General features: G+C 39.1%; 1 protein-coding gene across 4 annotated transcripts in view; it reads right to left on the reverse strand.

Moving 5' to 3' along the window:
- The window catches only part of LOC105221859 (uncharacterized), a 189,581-nt gene that overhangs the window by 143,813 nt on the left and 26,970 nt on the right, over nucleotides 1-18,798 (reverse strand). For all 4 annotated transcript variants that reach the window (XM_049457274.1, XM_049457273.1, XM_049457272.1 and 1 more), the window contains exon 2: nucleotides 15,192-15,239. The gene's annotated coding sequence lies outside the window, so the exon portion shown is untranslated. The remainder of the gene's footprint in view (nucleotides 1-15,191; nucleotides 15,240-18,798) is intronic.

Consider the following 18,798-nt stretch of genomic DNA (forward strand, 5'->3'; position numbering starts at 1 on the left):
CGATCGACTTCAAATTAAAACTGAGTATTTTTGAATACATTTTCCATACACTGAACTACGATCTTTTTGATTGATTGAAAATTGTCAATTCGGCATTAAAAAAACGACCATTTTTTGCGTAAAAATAAACGATTTTTTTTAGGAATCATGCCAGCAGTTGAGGCACTTTTTTTGGCCCCTCCGAATTTTTCAACATTTTTGTAAAAATATTCTTAAAATATAGCTGAAAATATACTTTATTACGTTCAAAGAAGTTCGTAATGTTCAAATGCGTACATTCTCTTAAAAAAAAATCACGGAAATCGCTTAATTTTTCATGCGTCACTCTGGTATAGCCCCTCAAGTAAAGGTTCCGATAAGCTTTATCATTAGTCCCGATGGAGAATACTGTCCTCAATGTATGTATAACTTAATTATGAAATGTTGCCAATACATATCTCGCCTGGCATATGCATAATCTAATCCTGACATTAAAGTATCAAAGAAACACCATAATATCAAGAAATTGACAGGCATACAGAGAGCAGACTGTGCAGGAGTTATCGGGGCTTTTAAGTCATGTGCGACTGATACGCTCAATATATTCCTGCATCAGCTACTCATAGACGTTTTTTATCGAAAGCAATACCAAGTTTTGTTATAAGCATAAATAAATAGGTTGGAACCGAAAAAGTTAGGAATGGAGAAGAGTTCTTGTAGGGTGGAATGATACAACCTTTTTTTGTATAGCGACGAGTCCAAAATGAACTGCGGAGTAGGGGATAAGGTATATTACAAGGATCTTGAACTCTCTCTCTATATCCGTGTATCTAATTTGTCTAGCATCTTCCAACGGTAGTACTAGGTATAAGGAAGGCATGTGCTATAATTACAAGAGGATATAGAAAAGATATATACAGATGGCCAGACGGCACAGCTGTTCTAGTTGTCGCCACTTGTTTATTCTAGCGTATTCAAAAATCGCAATCGCAAATCAAATGTTTTGAGCTCGCTGACAGATCAGAGCCATATCCATAATTCGTTCTGCCGAACTCAGAAACATTTTTGGCAACGAAAAAGCAGACAACTTGGCCAAGCTAGGAGCTTTTTTAGACAAATCTGAGGTAGAGTTAATACCATGTCATCTAGGAGCGAGATCAGAGCAGATGGAAATTAATAAGCAAACTATGATAAGACTAGAACAACTTGTTACATAGGTCCAGGAATAGTAACGACAGACTAATAGCGCTACTTCAACTGGTTTCGGAGAACATGTAATAAACACAGCTCTGTCCTATAACAATATCTGCGTATGCTGGAAAGGGATAAGGAAACAGTTTGCAAGATTCTATTTGATTGCTCAGCTCTAGCTCAAACCAGATACAAAATAATGAAAATCCATCAGGTATGCAATATTGAATGGCTTTCCACAATAAGCATAACGGATATAAGAATTTTCATTGAGAGCACCGACTAGTTTGAGCGCAAAGATGAAACGAGATAGTAAGATTATAAAGGTTCTGCGGTAGTGCATCACAATGGCGCATCCAGCGCTAATTGAGCCCTCAGTTCACTTCTAGTTTCCACTTATACCTCACTTTGTATTGAACTCAATTTTTACAACTCAACCGGCAAATTCTCTCTTCTTCTCCGCACTCTAGTGAGGATCTTAAAACGAGTGCGCAGTTTAATGACACTTCGATGCTCTGGGACATATACTTTAAGGATAGAATGCTACATAACTTTAACGCAACTGCAAGTTGGTATTAGACTTCATCTAATCACAACTCATATTTAATAAACAGTATTTCATTGTATTCCGTGCTCATTTTATGCAGCATTTGAACCAGCGTACTCCCCTCTCCAAAGTAATTAGAAAAATCCGAGGACGTGTGAATTGGCTGAATGGGCTGGATGAGATTTCTTTTATCCGCCTGACAAAAGCACTCGTCGCCTTGGTTGAGATATGAACAAATCATGTGAAAAATAACGGCAACTTGCCTGGCCAGTCAGACGGTGTGAAGAAGTGCGTTTCAAGTAAACTAAGAGGCACTCTTCGGTGCACACTTCAAAGCCCGCTCGCACACTCATAACTCGAGCTGTCATTCGACATTGTGCAGGAAAATGAAGTGACACTTGCTGCCTCATATGTATGCATATGTGGGTGTAGCAAAATAACTGTATATGGCGACACTACTATGTGATACAACTAAGAATTGCGCTTAAAGAAGGAAAGGAGTAAAAGTTATTCCGTAAATTAAATGTTAGCCCAGTTAAAAGGAAAAAAAAAAAACAAAAATGAAATAAAGAAAGCGGCAAGTTGAATGTGCCGTTATGTGCGAAGCATTTGCAAGTGGCAGAGCAATGTGCGAAAGGTATGGCAGTAACCGTAATAAAGAATATGCGCACATAAATGAAAAGCGCCGAGCGAGCGGCGGAGCAAAGAAGCAGCGCCTTATACACACACACACACCCACACAAAGGGCAGTAAGATGATTTGCGCTCGCGCCGGAGCTTGTCTAGAAGAGCAGTCTGTGTGTGAACAGATGGCACCAAGTGCGCGTATGTGCGGCTGTGCGCAGCTACAAAGACGACATTTTTGCATAAAACCACACATGAAAAGACAAGAAATGGAAGTTCACACAACACGCACGCCAACAGCCACACACGCGCGCGCCTGAAAAATATGCATTCATAAGTATTTCCTTTTATTTTCATTGAAAAGGGATCGCAATTGTGCCAACACAAACTCTTGATATCGAGAAGTGGTCCAAAGCCGCCACTCACGCGCGCACATGTGTCTGCCAGCACGGCAATGCTCCGACGGGAATAGATTAGTACACACTCATACGACGGCGAGTGCGCTGGAAATTTATTTCGCATTTCCCAAAAGGACCTCGAGCTTAGAAGCGTGCGTGGCATTTGTAGTGCTGCGTAGCTGTCATTTTCATGTGTTCCGTGCTGCATAAATGCTTAAAGGTGGGCAGTCGTTTGGTCGTGGTACGGTGTGCGCTGGCGTATGCGCAACCAAATTATGGAATAAATAAAATGTGTTGAAATTTTGCAAGTGACTACAAGGCGTTTGTTAGTTGAGGTCGACAAATTGTGTAAAAATGTTGCCACGAAGGCGGAAAGCGGGGTAAAGTATCACCGAAAGCAATCATTCCGAGTTGCATGTGACAAATGCCAGGAAGTGGCATTCTTGCTTACAGTAATTCACTGGTAAGAGTTTTAGTTTTGGAGCTGGTGCCAAATAAAAGCACACAAGCAGGAATATTTTTTGAAAAGCAAATATTCGAATAGAAATGCGGTTGCAAACAAGAAATATATTTGAATAACTTGCATATGCTGCAATTGTTGCGCTATTCCACTTAGAGTTAAGCATTGGCATTACATCAAGCACGCCCGTCGACTAAAGAGTTAGGGAGATATGTTAAAGTGGAATTTTCGAAAGCAATAAAAAGAAAAATTTAAGGAGTTAGGTCAGTAATCGATTAAAAAGAAACAGTTTTAAGTTCTTACCACCAGTTGCCACAGTTTTTCTCGCTTAAGGGTTGAATACTGTACGGCTGTTCTTCCGTTCAAACGATACCCTGTAATGAGTACAAATTGAGGATAACCATTCTTACCCTTATAAAAGGCATTCTTTGGCATTTATTCGAGGATTATCTCTTCTAAATGTTGATCGCGGCTATGTCTCAGATAGTCCATCCAGTGAATCTAATTTTTAATTACTTCTTCCAGCATTTCGACTGGTAACTGACGAATGACAAGCGTGATATTTTGCTCCAGGGCCTGAATGAAAGCGGGATTGTCCCATAGACTTTACACTTTACACATTTGCACAGGAAAAAGTTTAACGGTGTGATATCACACGCTCTTGGTGGCCAATCGACCGGCTCAAAACGTGATATTATCTGCTCACCGAAGTATTATCTCTATAAATCCATTGATTCCTTCACCTCAGAACTTATCCGACCATTTTCTACCAAAATTTTATTTTCTTGTTTTTTCGTCTTCTTAATTTTACAAAATCGGTGAAATCAGACAAGAAAATGTCCTCAGTTCAATATAACATAATTTTAAATTCTATCTGATTTTGTCACTTTACTGTAAGTAAATCAAGTAAATCATCAATCAATAATGACTACTGTCTGCGAGGTACACTATATCATCTGTTGAAAAAGGTTCAATCGGTCTATAACTTTTAAGTTCCTAGACGGGGAATTTGCGGACCTGAGTTCATATTGATGACTTTTTTTCGCAAAATATCTGTCACTGTCCACTGTAGTGTCGAAGAGTGTGGATCAATCATATTCATCACGTTAAGCTTTTCTCTCGAAAATAAATTTTTCAGTTCGGGTGAGTTTCACGCTAGCGAACTTTCGCACGTAACAACTGAATTTTTAACTGCAAAATTTACATTATTTAAAAGCAAGTCCTATGATCCCGCTTTGTATTTCGTTTCATTAACATCAGTTCCTAAAGTACTCACCGCTTGTCGTAACCCGTTTGAAAATGGTGGTTTGAGAGGTTGGCACAGTAGCCAAAATTTTGAATCAAAGTATCAATATATAATGCTTTTATATGTATGAAAACTGGAATAATCAAGCAGTTCCGAAGATTACGAGGGAGTGTGCATGACTGGGTTTGTCCAAGTGCCCAGTTTTGCTTGAGTCTGATAACTCCTATGATATATCCTATGAGTATGATAGATAGTTGAAAAAAATAAATTGAAGTGTGCAGAGCGATCGAAGGTCTATTGTGCTCTCTCCTCTATCATAACAAATCACATAGACACAACACGCTTATAAGTTCCAGTATTCTATTATATAGCGCGCTATTGAGCGCGCCTATTCGATTACATAGACCCAATGGCATTGTTCACGCGTCGATAGACTGTCGTGCAGTCTAGCATCAGTTGCTTGGGAGTTTTCAGCTCCATAACGCAGAACCGAGATTTTGCGCAAGATGCTCTTAATACAATATGAATGGTATTTTTTAAGCTTGCAGTGCTGAATGTAAAATGTCACAAGGAGCCGCAATTTGTGTCTCGGGAGATTGATTGCACTTTTAAATCTAGTACGGTTGTAACCAATCATTAACAAATTTTCCCGGCATATTTCTCTGAGTTCTTTCCAATACTTTTCTCTACTCACTCTCTCCTCCTTAAGGAGCAGATCTTTCATGGTATGCGAACTAACCTCTCTATAGGGTTCTACCAACCTGGTAGCAGTTGTAACGAGCGCAACCACGTCAGCCAGTTCATTGCCGGCATATCCTTGTGACCCAGCACCCAAATTAGATGCACTTGGTTGCGGACTGAGAAGCTATACAGCCGATCTATTCACTCCTGTAGCAATAGCGATGCAATCTCATAAGCTGCAATCGCTTTAAGTGTTGCTTGACTATCACTGAATATGATGGTACTTTCATTTCGATAGATGCCTTGGTGGTTTATCTCTATATACCGATTTATGGCAGAGACTTCTGCTTGTAATGTGCTCGAAATGCATCCCACAGGTTTGGAAAGTTTGACACGCAGTCTTGCGACATCTGCACCAAGGCCTTCCGGCGTTTTCGAGCTGTTAGTATATTACTTCATACTCTTCATACTGCTCCCCGAAGATTTCCTAGCCAGGCGATTGTACATTATGAGTGCTTTTGTGGCTCTGACCATGACCAGATCCACAAGCTGCTTCCTCCGCAGACTAAAGTCCAAAGTGAGACCCAGACAATTGACCTCGTTAGTCGTCACTAACTCTCTGCTGCCAAAAGTTAATTGCCTAACGCGGGGAAGGCAGCTTCTCTTGGTTAACTGGACGATAGTTTTTTCAACTCAGTACCTCACAGGTGATTTTTATTGGATGACAGCTCTTTGAACAGAATATTATTAGCTAAACTATAGCGAAAGAGAAAACTTCTTCAGTGGAGTACATAAAAAGTGCCAATGTATGCCACACATTTTGGATGGGCACTCAGGCGAGAACTCTGCAGCTGTTCACTAAGCGAGCTTAATTCTTCCACTATTTATTATTCATATGTGTGTTCATGTGAAAATGTTTGCATTTCGGTGTTTTTAACATGAGTTTTTCTTTAAGCGCATAACTGCTGTAAATTAGCAATAATTGGGACGTTTCACCGAATTTGATGGCCAAAAACTTTGGAATAATTCAGAGCTTTGTGGAAGAGAGTATTTAAAATTATAATTAATTTAATATAAAAATTTTACAAGGTGACGCACGTGTTGTGTTACATAAACAAAACATAATGACCTTTTTTTATCAATGCATTGCATTTTATTGTATAGCAAATTTTATTTTATTTTATATACTTAATTATTTTTAAAAATAATGGACCGTAAAAATTCATTCCATGCTCAGTCACGCATATGCGACACCTAATTAGAAAATTATTCATTGGAGCCTGTAAGTTAGTAGTCGGAGATTGCCGCAATTATCGATTTAATGAATTGCTTCAGTTTAGTCAAATTTCTGGCTTTTAATTTGTGCGTCTGTTGCTTGGCATAATCCCTTATAAAAACTCTGTTGCAGTCATGTCAGGTGACCTTGGCGGCCAGCGGAAAAGTTTATTGATATACATACGAGGTTTGACAATTAAGTAATGAGACTAAATTTATTGCCGCGCTTGTGGTAAGCCTGTGACCTTGAAGTTCCCTTTCTTTTTTTTCCAGCATCCCTTCCCTCTCCATTGATATATGTACCATCTCTCTAGCTTATATAGTTCGCCTGCTGCGTCAAGTCGAGTAGACGTGTGTTTGTAGTGATCGTCACGAAAATGGAAAAACGAAATCAGGAGCAACGCGTCGAGATAAAATTTTGCGTCAGATTAAGCGAAACAACTTCGGAATCGTACGCTAAAATTGTAAGAGTGTATGGTGATATTGCTCTTAGTCGTGCCCAACGCTCACAATGCATTGTGCCCATTGCAATGGTTGTTTCCGCGCGCCCCTCCCCGCTCGAAAAAAGCTCGCATGAGCAAGTCGAAGGTGAAAACGGTGATTATTGCCTTTTCTGATAGCAGTGGAATCGTCCACAAAGAATTCGTTCCACCGGGGAAAACTGTGAATCAAGTTTACTATTGCTAAGTATTCGAAAAATTGCGAAAACGAGTCAACTGGGTGCGCCCAGACATCGCTCGTTACTGGATCCTTCATCACAACAATGCGCCGTGCCGCACCACCCTCAGCGTGTTCCAGTATTTGGCCTCTAAAGGGATCGCCGTGTTGTAACAGTCACCTTATTCGCCCGACATGTCACCCTGTGACTGTTTTTGTTTCCTAAAACAAAATCGGAACCCATTTTGAGTCGATAACGGACATCCAGGTGGTCGTGACGAGGGTACTCGCGGACATCCCAGTCGAAGCGTTCCAGAAATGTTACGGAACATGGAAAACGCGCTAGAATCGCTGTACAGATGCTCAAGGGAACTACTTTGAAGGAGATGGCAGAGCGTAGAATAATTTTCAAATATACGGTTTTCATGGAATCAGTCTCATTACTTAATTGTCATACCTCGTATATTAATTTGTTTTCTAATTTTCGTTGCAGTTCCGCAATAAACTATATATTTAAATAACGATGCTCATTTACTGTTACTATTACACTATTTTCGTCAAAGAAATAGACTGATTTCGATTGTACGGTCTTTTTGCGATACTTCTGCAAACATATTTATCGATCTGATAGTGGTCCATCCTCCAAAATTTCGTTTGATTTTCCCTTGGATGGAATTGACGGACTGGAAAGAACTATCCAAATTGTATTTTCGGTATTCCGAGTATTCAATTTAAAAAATTTAAGTGCTAGTAGCGAGAGGTTAGGTTGAGTTAGGTTAAGTTATGAGATCGATCATAACATGGTTTCCACTTCGAAGGCTTAGAATGCCAGTAAGTTATGTTACATAAAACTGTTTTATAATAGATCATGAGACCATTAGAAATCGACAAAACTATTTTAGTCTTTCACAAATTTATTTTAGCGGCTAATATCAGTTTCGGCTATGTGTTCTGGTTGCACGAAGGCAATACTGTCGAGATATTGCAACTTCAGTGTTGCAATAGCTAGATACTGGAGAATAAAGTGCTTGGATGTTTCCATCTCACCTTCCTCCATTTTTAGCCTTACCACATGAGTGCCTATTCGACAATGTACAGTAAAAACTACAAATATTGTGGCAAAATAAACTTTAGTAAGGGCAAGTAGTTTAGTAGATTATCTGTGTTCTACTCTGAGCCCCAAAAATAGATGTTTCCTGAGTAATACCACGACGTATGGACGTATATATCCATTAGTTATATTATATAACAGTACAGAGGTGGTTTCTTGGCGTCGATCTGTATTCTCTACAGTAACAATTTGCGGGTAATTCCTCAAATCTTATGTATTGTCGGAAAATTTTTTCGAATGAATTATTCCGAAATTGCGCTGACGCGTGAAAGCGGACCCAAAGCGATGTCTGATATTTTCAAATGTGCCCCAAAGCAAATTGACCTATGCAATGGGCCATATGTACTGTGGTTAAACCAAGAATATTGTTTAAGTCTCGTAGACCACATTTTTGGGAAATTCTCAATAGTGAAGCGAATATTGCCTTACAAACCGAGCCATAAAACTCAAGACAAAGTTTCACAAAATTTCGATCCATTTTTGCACGAGGTCGCGCTACAACCTACGGACAAATTGCACAGATCGGATAGCATATAGCTGCCGTAAAACTGAACGATCGTCATCTAGTGCTTGTTCTGGAAATTTTTTAACGTGTATATCTTCAATAAATTTATTATGGATTGCTATCCGAAGCATGGCTATAATTACCGAACATACTGTTCAGATCTGACCACTACAGCATAGAGCTGTCATCAAACTGATCGATCAAAATCAGGATAGAGATCTCTTTATACTTTATTATGCTATAAAAACTCATCTGTGAAAGGTATTATAGCTTCGGTGCAGCCGAAATTGACGTTGTTTCTTGTTTATTCAAATTTTTGGTGACTTGATTTTGCGAACTTATGCATATCATGGAATGAGTTTGCGCCGAAATGAAAGCAAGCTGTTCAAATAGCGAACATTTTTTTGGTGTTCAGAAAAAATTTGCTGGCATCAATATTGATCATATGAAAGGGGTTTACTTTGTAGAAAATATGCGCAAATATTTACTTCGAGCGAATATAAATCAACGAGGCTAATCAAAGGGTTCATGGCTACGACAAAAAATAGGCAGTACCAAAGAGCCGAAAGTACAGCTGGCAGAAGCATCCCAGAGCTCCTAGAAAAAGTTTAAGCCGAAATGTGTTGTTCATGTAGAGTGCTTTAAACAATGTTTTTTTATATAAAAAATGAGAAAAGTAAATATACCGAAGCTACACCTAGGAACATGTTTTATATTAAAGTATTTCAAGCTGCGTCAAGCCTCTTCATAAGATTATTTTTTATAGCAGCGCTCACGATTTGCTTGACGTCAATATTTTCTTAAGGCAAACTCAAAAGTGTTTGAGCTGAACAAACAAAAAAAAAAAAACAAAAACAAAAACAAAAAAAAAAAAACAATTTGTCAGTAATCAAGTAGACCAAAAATAATTTTGTAGCCATATGGCTAAATATTTGAACAGCACTGTGGAATTAATACCTGGGTATGCATAGGTACACCAGTGTTTGAATGTGGAGGTGCCTTGCCAATCAAATAAAAGACTGAGCTTCTGGCAGTCTCTCTTAGGTCGGCGTGAAGGGTCGCATTGTTATTTAAATAATGAAATTAATCGCTTTAATAATTGTTGGTAAGCTGCTTTGTTGATATCGAAAAACAAATTTTGCAATAACAAAATTAAAGTAATAAAATTAAATTAATAAAATTAAATTAATAAAATTATTCAAACAAAATTCTAGGTTTGCTCCTGCTTGGAGTGGTTTCAGCGCAAACGAAAAACTGCACCACGTTTTGTACAAGGAATCTCGATCCAGTATGTGGATACAATGGAGAAACCTACAAAAAATATGCCAATTCCTGTCTGTTGGAATCAGAAAAATGTGAGACCGACAAGGGTATGTTCAAGTTTGACTAACGCTAGAAGGAATATTTGACTAAAACTTCTTATTGTTTGCAGCTATAGAAACTGTCGCAATGGAGAAGTGCCCTGATCAGTAATCTGATTAACCACAGGATGAACCTCAAATGACGTAATGCAATGGCAATCATTATACTATTAAAATGTCAAAGTAAAGAAGAAACAAATTGTTTTATTTAGAAAAGATTGTTTGTTTGTAAGGAATAGTGACTGATATTTCGGTTACTTAGTATAGAAGAATACTCTTGGAAAAACAATAAATACCTTGGTATGACAGTTATATGCTATGGTGATTCGATCTGAGCAATTTCTGCACAGAATTATACCATTGGTTTCGTAGGTAGCTCGTGCTAAATCTCATTAGGATGTCGTGTCAAATAAAAATGTTTTCCTTACAAGCATTTGATTCCGAGCGCTCAGTTTTTATGACAGCTATACGCTAGAGGAGTCCGACGTCGGCGGTTTCAACAAATGAGAAGCTTCCTGATGAGGAAATAATGTATGCAAAATTTCGAAGTGGTATTTCAACTAGTTCGGGTATATACAGACAACGGTTTGTATAAAAATTGTTTTTTTTTCTCAATACAGTTTCCTTTTAGCTATTCTCAAACTTCTTAAATAAATAAAAAAAAAAATGACTTCAAAATAAGCCTCCGATTGTCATTATTTCACTTAAATTTTGGTCCGCGGGTAACTATTTCAATTTTGGAAACAAAAGAAAATTAGCCGGGTTCCAAACCTACGAAAAATGATGGCTGAAGCAGCCGATTTGGCTGAAACTATAGGTCGGATCGAAGTCAGTGCGTTGTCATAGTGGAGAAGCACTTTTATCTTCACAAAATAGAACATTAATGCAATTCGGCGTCGAATCATCACACTACGTAAGTCTCTGCTCCTCTCCTAATAGGCGATAGTACAGTCTACGCCTTCTTCAGAGCAGGTTCTGCGTAAAGTCTACTGTTTCGACTATCTCTTGAACTCAGATGTGTCCCGCTGCGGCTTCATATTGCGTTCATGGTCACGAAACAATACTGAAACTCCTTCGGATGACGGTTGAATAGGTTTCCATACTTTTACACCAAAGCGAGCAAATGCTGTATCGACCGCGATGGCTTCTACATCATCAAAGGTTCCGATCAATTGATATTCAAGTGAAGTATGAGGCCATCCGGAATCTGCTTTTTGGCTATAAGAACCAAGATGGGCATTACTACTCGATCTTGTCAATGAACTTGAGCTAAATTGGCATTGTTAGGTGAGGCAAGCAGGCGTTAACTAGACTCTCAGTAAGTAAAACAGTTAATATTATCTGAGCACTTAGTCATATAGGGATAAAAGGCAAAAGAGTTGGGCACCTCAAGGCACCTTAGGGGAATTGTGTTTTCAGCTGCCAAACTAGAGGAACACCTCAGGTCGACCAGTGCTTGACCCTAGAGATATCTATTGGAAAACGGCGGAAGCAAAGTTGAAGACCTAATATTAAGAATACAGGGCATTCCACAGAGTTACTTTGGGGTGGTGATGATGGACAGACCAAAACGCTTATAGTTTTAAAGAAAAGGGAATTTATTAATATTGTAGGTGTCAGCACCGAGCACCTTCCTTTAAGATCCCACCTTCAGAAAATGAGACAGGTGAATTCGACAAAATGTATGGCATGCATGCGCGAAGGATGAAGCGTTACCTTTGCTAATGTCCAGCTTTCAGCCGGTCGAGACGAGATACATACATATATGCTACTGTCATCAATGCTTCTACTTAAGATACATTGGGCAGCTGGAGAAGATTCATATTTTTCCACATTCTTTGAGTTGCTGAATAATGCTTAATTTGGTACTACCCGCGAGTACAAAATGCCTATTGATGTCCTACGGATGCCTCTCTTGTGAAGCAATCAACCACCTTAACTTGTCAATTACCTTGGAACATACGCATAGGTATGTAAGATATAAATATACATATGTGTAGGTTCATGCACTTGCCACTAGTGAGTAAACACGTTTGGGGCGCTTTAAACATTCCTCAAAGTACACTAACCCCATGCGTACTTGTATGTTTGTTTGCACAGCATCTATGGTATGCGTTTCTACGTAGAGCTTCTGAAATTCCCATACCACGCGATGTCTGCCTAACCTCAGCCGCTGAATTAGAATAAAAAAGTAGCAACGCGTCAATATCTCCGACTGCATTGCCGTCGAAGCGGAAACAGAGGTCAACGATTGCGGCGAAATATTATGATGAAAGCCATGTGTTCTCTCTATTACCTTTCGGGCATTCAGGTAAACAAACCAATGGAAAACTACCAGAGCTCTACTACCAGCTCAGCAACTTTCCGTCTGAGCAAACATACCTTTCTACAAAGCGGCAGACAAACAAACTGCGAACTCACACATTCTAGCTCCACACGCGCATTAGCACATGTTAGGACATCTAGCAGTTGTTGCCAAGTTTAATGGCCACCAGACATGTCAATCGTCTGCGGAGAACTCACAACATAGTGGCTGGCCCAACGCTAGACCAGTCAGCAGAAGCGTCGACATTGATGGTTTTCGACGTGGTTTGTGCACCGTAATCTCTGCGAATTGCAGGCGTGTGTCTTACGACGATTGTGTGTGTGTGTATAAGTGTGTGTGGTCTCTAGATGATTTGCCTGTGGTCGCCATTAGAGACTGTTGCTCATGGGATGTGGCAGACTCTGCAGCGGCTGGTGGGTGGTGTTAGGCGACATGCTGTCGTCACCAGCATCATTGTTTGTTTACTCAATCGTGCAAGGTTTTCAATAAAAGTTCAACGCTGTCGCAACTGACGATGGCGCTGGTGATAACGTGGCATTTGGCTCTCTTACCTTGTTTGCGATTTTCTTTGTGAATGTCAATAACCTCGGGATATTCTGGGAAAATTCTGCAGCGAAAACATTATTAAGCGCAAATAAATACTTACAACGGCAAGCTGTAACATTTGTTGCCATTGGTTCACAGGCAAATATAGTATATATACGTATATATATATGTATATATTCTAATGGATATTTCTATATATATTACTTTGTTCATAAATACTTTGCGAGTAAGTCTCAGTGACAGGAATGAGCAAGCAATTTTATTTACTTTTTTGCAGAGGTATCTCAAATTCCCTTAAAGATTCCGAAATACTACAATATCTTCCTGGCGGAGCTCTTTGCGATAAGGAAAACTGCAAGGGAACAACATGAAGAAGTTTAGTATACACGTCGATAGCCAGGCGGCAATACTCTCACGTGGCGTTATGTCAGATAAATAGTTTTAGAAACAAATAGGCAGTAGCTGTTGGGGCAGCCGCAAAGCGGCTGCATACACAGGCATTGTCCGGAGAGTAATAGGACAGATTTTCTTCCGCCGCGACTGTAGAGGGCTGGTCTGGATTCGAGCAGCTGGTCAATTGTCTCTGAGCACCTGGAGAATCAGGACAAATATTTTTACAAGCAGAGAATGTAGCGTTCATTATAGCAGAGGAAAGCGATTAAATTCTATGTGAAACTCGGTAAATCTGTTACAGAGACGTTTGATATGATCAGGCAGGTTTACACAGATGTTGCTTTAGCAAGAAGTGCTGTATTTCGGTGGTAACAGGCCTTTTTGGAGGGCCGTGCAGAGGACGCTGATGAAGACCGGAAGAATGGGCAAATCCACAGTAACCACGATGGTCATTGTCGTTTTTGACATCAAGGACATCGTCCACCATGAATTTGTTCCTCCTGGACAAACCGTCAACGCCAAGTTTTACATGAAATTCCTCAAGAGACTCAAATGAAGGGTCAATCGGGTCCGACAAGACATCGCAGCCGATTGGAAGTTGCACCACGACAACCCCTTTCTTGTGAACAGCTAGCTAACCAAGGCCGGCTTCCTAACGCTTCCGCAGCCGTCCTACAGCCCAGATGTAAACCCCCGGTCTGTTGTTTGTTTCCTTGCCTGAAAAGGCCGATGAAAGGGTAAACCTCCTATACTTCTGTTCAGTCTTATCTATAACATACTTTAGATATCTAACAGCCTAGCAGTTCAAGTGACTAGACGAAGTATCAAAATTAGATATCAAGCCGTTGTTACAGTTTACAGATTCGTTGTCGTTCTGTGTGGCGAATATATATAAAGAATTGAAGACGACCATATTCACAAATAGCCACAGGTTGTATTTTTGCCGAAGAGATTTCCTTAATATCCGATATCCGAAAATATCGAGGATCATATACGTTTGGTTATAAATATATAACAGTTAAAAGCATTTTTCATAGCATAAAATGATATAAAAAGGTTCTTCATTTTGAATTGTGCAGTTTGTATGGCAGCTAAATGTTATACTCGTAGTAGTCTAATCTGAACAATTTCGTCGGAGATTATACTGCTGCTTTGGACAATTATTTGTGCCAAATTTCGTGAAAATATCTGGTCAAAAAAATAGTTTTCCATCCAAGGACTTAATTTCGATCGTTCGGTTTATAGAGCAGCTATATACTATATGATATCGTTGGCTGAAATTTTAGAGTGAAAAGAACATATGCACAATTTCAGATTGATATCTCGAAAACTGAGGGACTAGTTCGCGTATATACCGACGGACAGATGGATAGGAACTAAATTCGATCACTGAGCACTTTTTATAAAGCATTGAATAAAGAGCAAAAAGGCGGAAGGGAGATATTTGACAACCTAATAAATTGGTGATCAAATTTAGTTTCAATAGACGACAATTCCATAATACCCCCTCTAGCTGAGTTGCCTTTAACGAAGGAAAACTTTAAAATAGCGCGAATTTCGACGTTAGTGAACTCCATGTTAACACGTATATTACTGTTGAATGCAGTAACCAAACTAATCATGCATAGCGTCGTTTTGTAGGTTAGGCCAAGACTTTTCAAACGATGTATAGTATTGCCAGATAGAAGCTCTGTAGCGCTTTATATGTATAATATGTACATAGCAGCGAAATTCAAAAGACAAAAACGCGAAAGGGAGATATTTTCCAACCTAATACAATCGGAGACCGTATACGATTTTTCTTTCGGAATGTTACAAACTTTAATGTGTTTAGGGTGTAAAATAAAAAAATTTCTTTGTTGCTGTATCATACATGTATTTATAAAGCTTACCTCAGAGGAGTGATAAAATGCCGCTTTGACGCTGTTTGCTGGCGACCTCTGAAAAAGTTAAAAATTTCATAAAATATTTTTGCATAAGTAGTTATAGAACGAAAAAAAATAGAAAGAGATAAAAACGAAAAATTATTCCTATAACTTGGGATAAGACTCGCTTAGATATATATTTTAAATATACATGAAATTCTAAGTTATCCTGTTAAAAAATGTCATATTCAAAAGTGGCACGATGTGATATTGTTTGAAAATTGATTTTAGCATACCACACTTACATTTAGAACAGTAGATTGCTGAATTTTAAATTCGTACAAGCCTTATCCATATTTCAAAAGGACGCATCAACACCAGCAATTAAAGGCAAAATACAGGGTATGGTTTTGGAAGATCGTCGATTGACTGAGAGAGATTTAGTAAAGGCTCTACGAATCTCATTAAGCAGTGTGAACATATTTTGAGTGACATTTTGGGTTTTAAAAAGCTGTATGCACAATGGGTGCCGCATTCGCTTACAATGGAATAAAAACACATTCGAATGCGACAGTTTCAGCAACATTTGGAGCGTTTTAAAAAGAATAAAGTGGATTTTGCGCGTCGATTCATCACTATGAATAAGACTTGGGTCTCTTACCATGATCCTCAAGCAAAACAAGTAAGGAAGGGCTAAGTTCGGGTGTCACCGAACATTTTATACTCTCGCATGATAAAGTGATAATCGAGATTTCATTATCCGTCATTTACATATTCTTTTATTTTGCTGTAAAATTAATTACAAATAAATTCTGGGAGATTTACCGATATTTTCGGTGAAAAATTAGGTAAGGTTAGGTTAGGCACTGAGTTCTTCGTGTTCGATATCAGGGACCTTGAAAAGTTATAGTCCGATCACGACAATTTTTCCACAAGGGATACCTCAGCTCAAATACCGTATTTGTGTAAAGTTTTATTATATTGGAAGAAGGCGTGGTTGTGAACCGATTTCACCCATATTTCGTACATGTCATCAGGGTGTTAAGGAAATATTATATACCGAATTTCATTGAAATCGGTCGAGGAGTTCCTGAGATATGCTTTTTGGTCCATAAGTGGGCGACGCCACGCCCATTTTCAATTTTTAAAAAAAGTCTGGGTGCAGCTTCCTTCTGTCATTTCTTCCGTAAAATTTTGTGTTTCTGACGTTTTTTGTTAGTCGGTTGACGCACTTTTAGTGATTTTCAACATAACCTTTGTATGGGAGGTGGGCGTGGTTACTATCCGATTTCTTCCATTTTTGAACTGTATATGGAGATGTCTGAAGGAAACGATTATGTAGAGTTTGGTTGACTTAGCTATAGTAGTTTTCGAGATATGTACAAAAAACTTAATAGGGGGCGGGGCCACGCCTGCTTTTCCAAAAAAATTACTTCCAAATATGCTTCTCCCTAATGTGATCCTTTGTGCCAAATTTCACTTTAATATCTTTATTTATGGCTTAGCTATGACATTTTATAGGTTTTCGGTTTCCGCCATTTTGTGGGCGTGGCAGTGGACCGATTTTGCCCATCTTCGAACTTAACCTTCTTATGGAGCCAAGAAATGCGTGTACCAAGTTTCATTATGATATCTCAATTTTTACTCAAGTTACGGCTTGCACGTCGGACGGACAGACGGACGGACGGACGGACGGACAGACAGACATCCGGATTTCAACTCTACTCGTCACCCTGATCACTTTGGTATATATAACCCTATATCTGACTCTTTTAGTTTTAGGACTTACAAACAACCGTTATGTGAACAAAACTATAATACTCTCCTTAGCAACTTTGTTGCGAGAGTATAAATAAGAGGCTAAAAAGTGGTGTGAGTCTGGCTGTTCGGCTTCGAAACGAGTTCGCCGCCACAAACTAAATTTTAGTTCAATCTTTTCAAATACAATCCGCCTACATACAATTTTTGAAATAATTTCAGAACTTAAACTTCACTGCTTTGCCAATTGATTAAATTAAACATTACATTTTCCGTATTTCGATTCGCTTAAGCTACTTATGACATTGAAGAGCAACAAATAGCAATTGAAATGGCTAACCGTTTCGTTTTTGGTGAAATCAAATCGCAGCACATTTGCCTTAATGATAGCAATTTAAGTCGTCAGGACTTTTGATAGCCCACTTCGAAGTCATAAAACGTTTTTCGAATTCTTTCAGTTGCCATCTTCACAACAACTGGCGAAAAAAGAAAAGCTAGCGCTGAAAAAGCGCATGAAAACCAACACACTTGCATTTTAGGAGAGACGCCGGCATCAGCTGCGTATTTAACGTCTGCTGGCCCGGAATACCAAACATCATACACACACACATACATATGTGAATGCAATGTGCATGTGTGTGAGTGCCAGCGCTGGCACATATGCAAATCTTTTCGAAAATATGCTGAGCAACATATGAATGTGCCTGTGAGTAAAGCGTTCTTCTTATGCATATCTTTGTATGTGTGTGTGAGAATTGTATACAAACAAGTCGTTGTCCTTTTTTGGTATGCGCGCTGCTCGTTTACTTTTTGCCTAGAAATCACTGCAAACCGTTACGATGGCGAAAAAGCAGATTTAGATACAGATTGACGTTGGATACAAGCTGAGTGGAGGCTGCCGCCGCATGGCATTTGTGCATGCGTTGGTTGCTTTCGGTCGACCGTTGTGGCACGTGCAGCATGTGCAACACTGTTGCATCAATCGAATATATGCTTATGAAGACAATAACGTAATGCGAGCCGTGTACGCTATGCAGATCCGTAAGGGATGAGCTGCATTTCTACGCAAATAGCGAGAAGTCGCAAGGTTTGTGCTATCAATGGCTAAGCTTCCGATTGCAGCATGTAAGCCATGTTAAATTGCACGTAACCGTGCACATTTGTTGCATCAATGATATGGAATTATTTCACATGAATTATTCAATTGTGCCGTTCGCAACAATACCCGGAACGGCCACTAACAACAATTGCATGGGAGTATTATGTTGTTGTTCAAGTATAAAATGCCTGGATTGAATCAATTTCAGGAACTCACACAAATACTGAGGCTGATTGTAGATGAGGGTGAAGGTGCTGGATTGATTTTATTACCTGCATAAACGCAGCGCTCAACGTTAAGAGATAGTATTTTTGGGAGCTGGAAAATGGCAAATAGAATATTTTCGTAACCCCTAGGAAACTATTGTCTAACCTTGAAACTGTTTACTGATATTAAATTACTTTCTAATCACTTAATAAGTCTCTAAGTCCTGATGATAGAGTCATGTATACTCTCCATCTGTTAGGAGGAACTTTCATCTTCGCTATATTCGGGCCAAACTCGCCGAATACGGCGCACCAAACGCTTCAAAACTCCAAGGTAGAATACCGCATTAACGTTTTGACCAGTTGTAGAAACAAATTCTTTGTGGACAATACCCTTGGAATCGTAAAAACAAATCAGCATTTTCTATACTTTTGACTCCTCCATGGGGCATTTTTTAGGTTTCGGTTCGACCGATGCCTTCCATTCAGCACTCTAGCGTTTCGTTTCGAGATCATATTGGAAGCACCACGCTTCGTCACCAGTCACAATATTGTAAAGAAAGTGTTTGTC

The sequence above is a fragment of the Bactrocera dorsalis genome, chromosome 5 (genome assembly GCF_023373825.1).
Source record: "Bactrocera dorsalis isolate Fly_Bdor chromosome 5, ASM2337382v1, whole genome shotgun sequence".
NCBI lineage: Eukaryota > Metazoa > Arthropoda > Insecta > Diptera > Tephritidae > Bactrocera > Bactrocera dorsalis.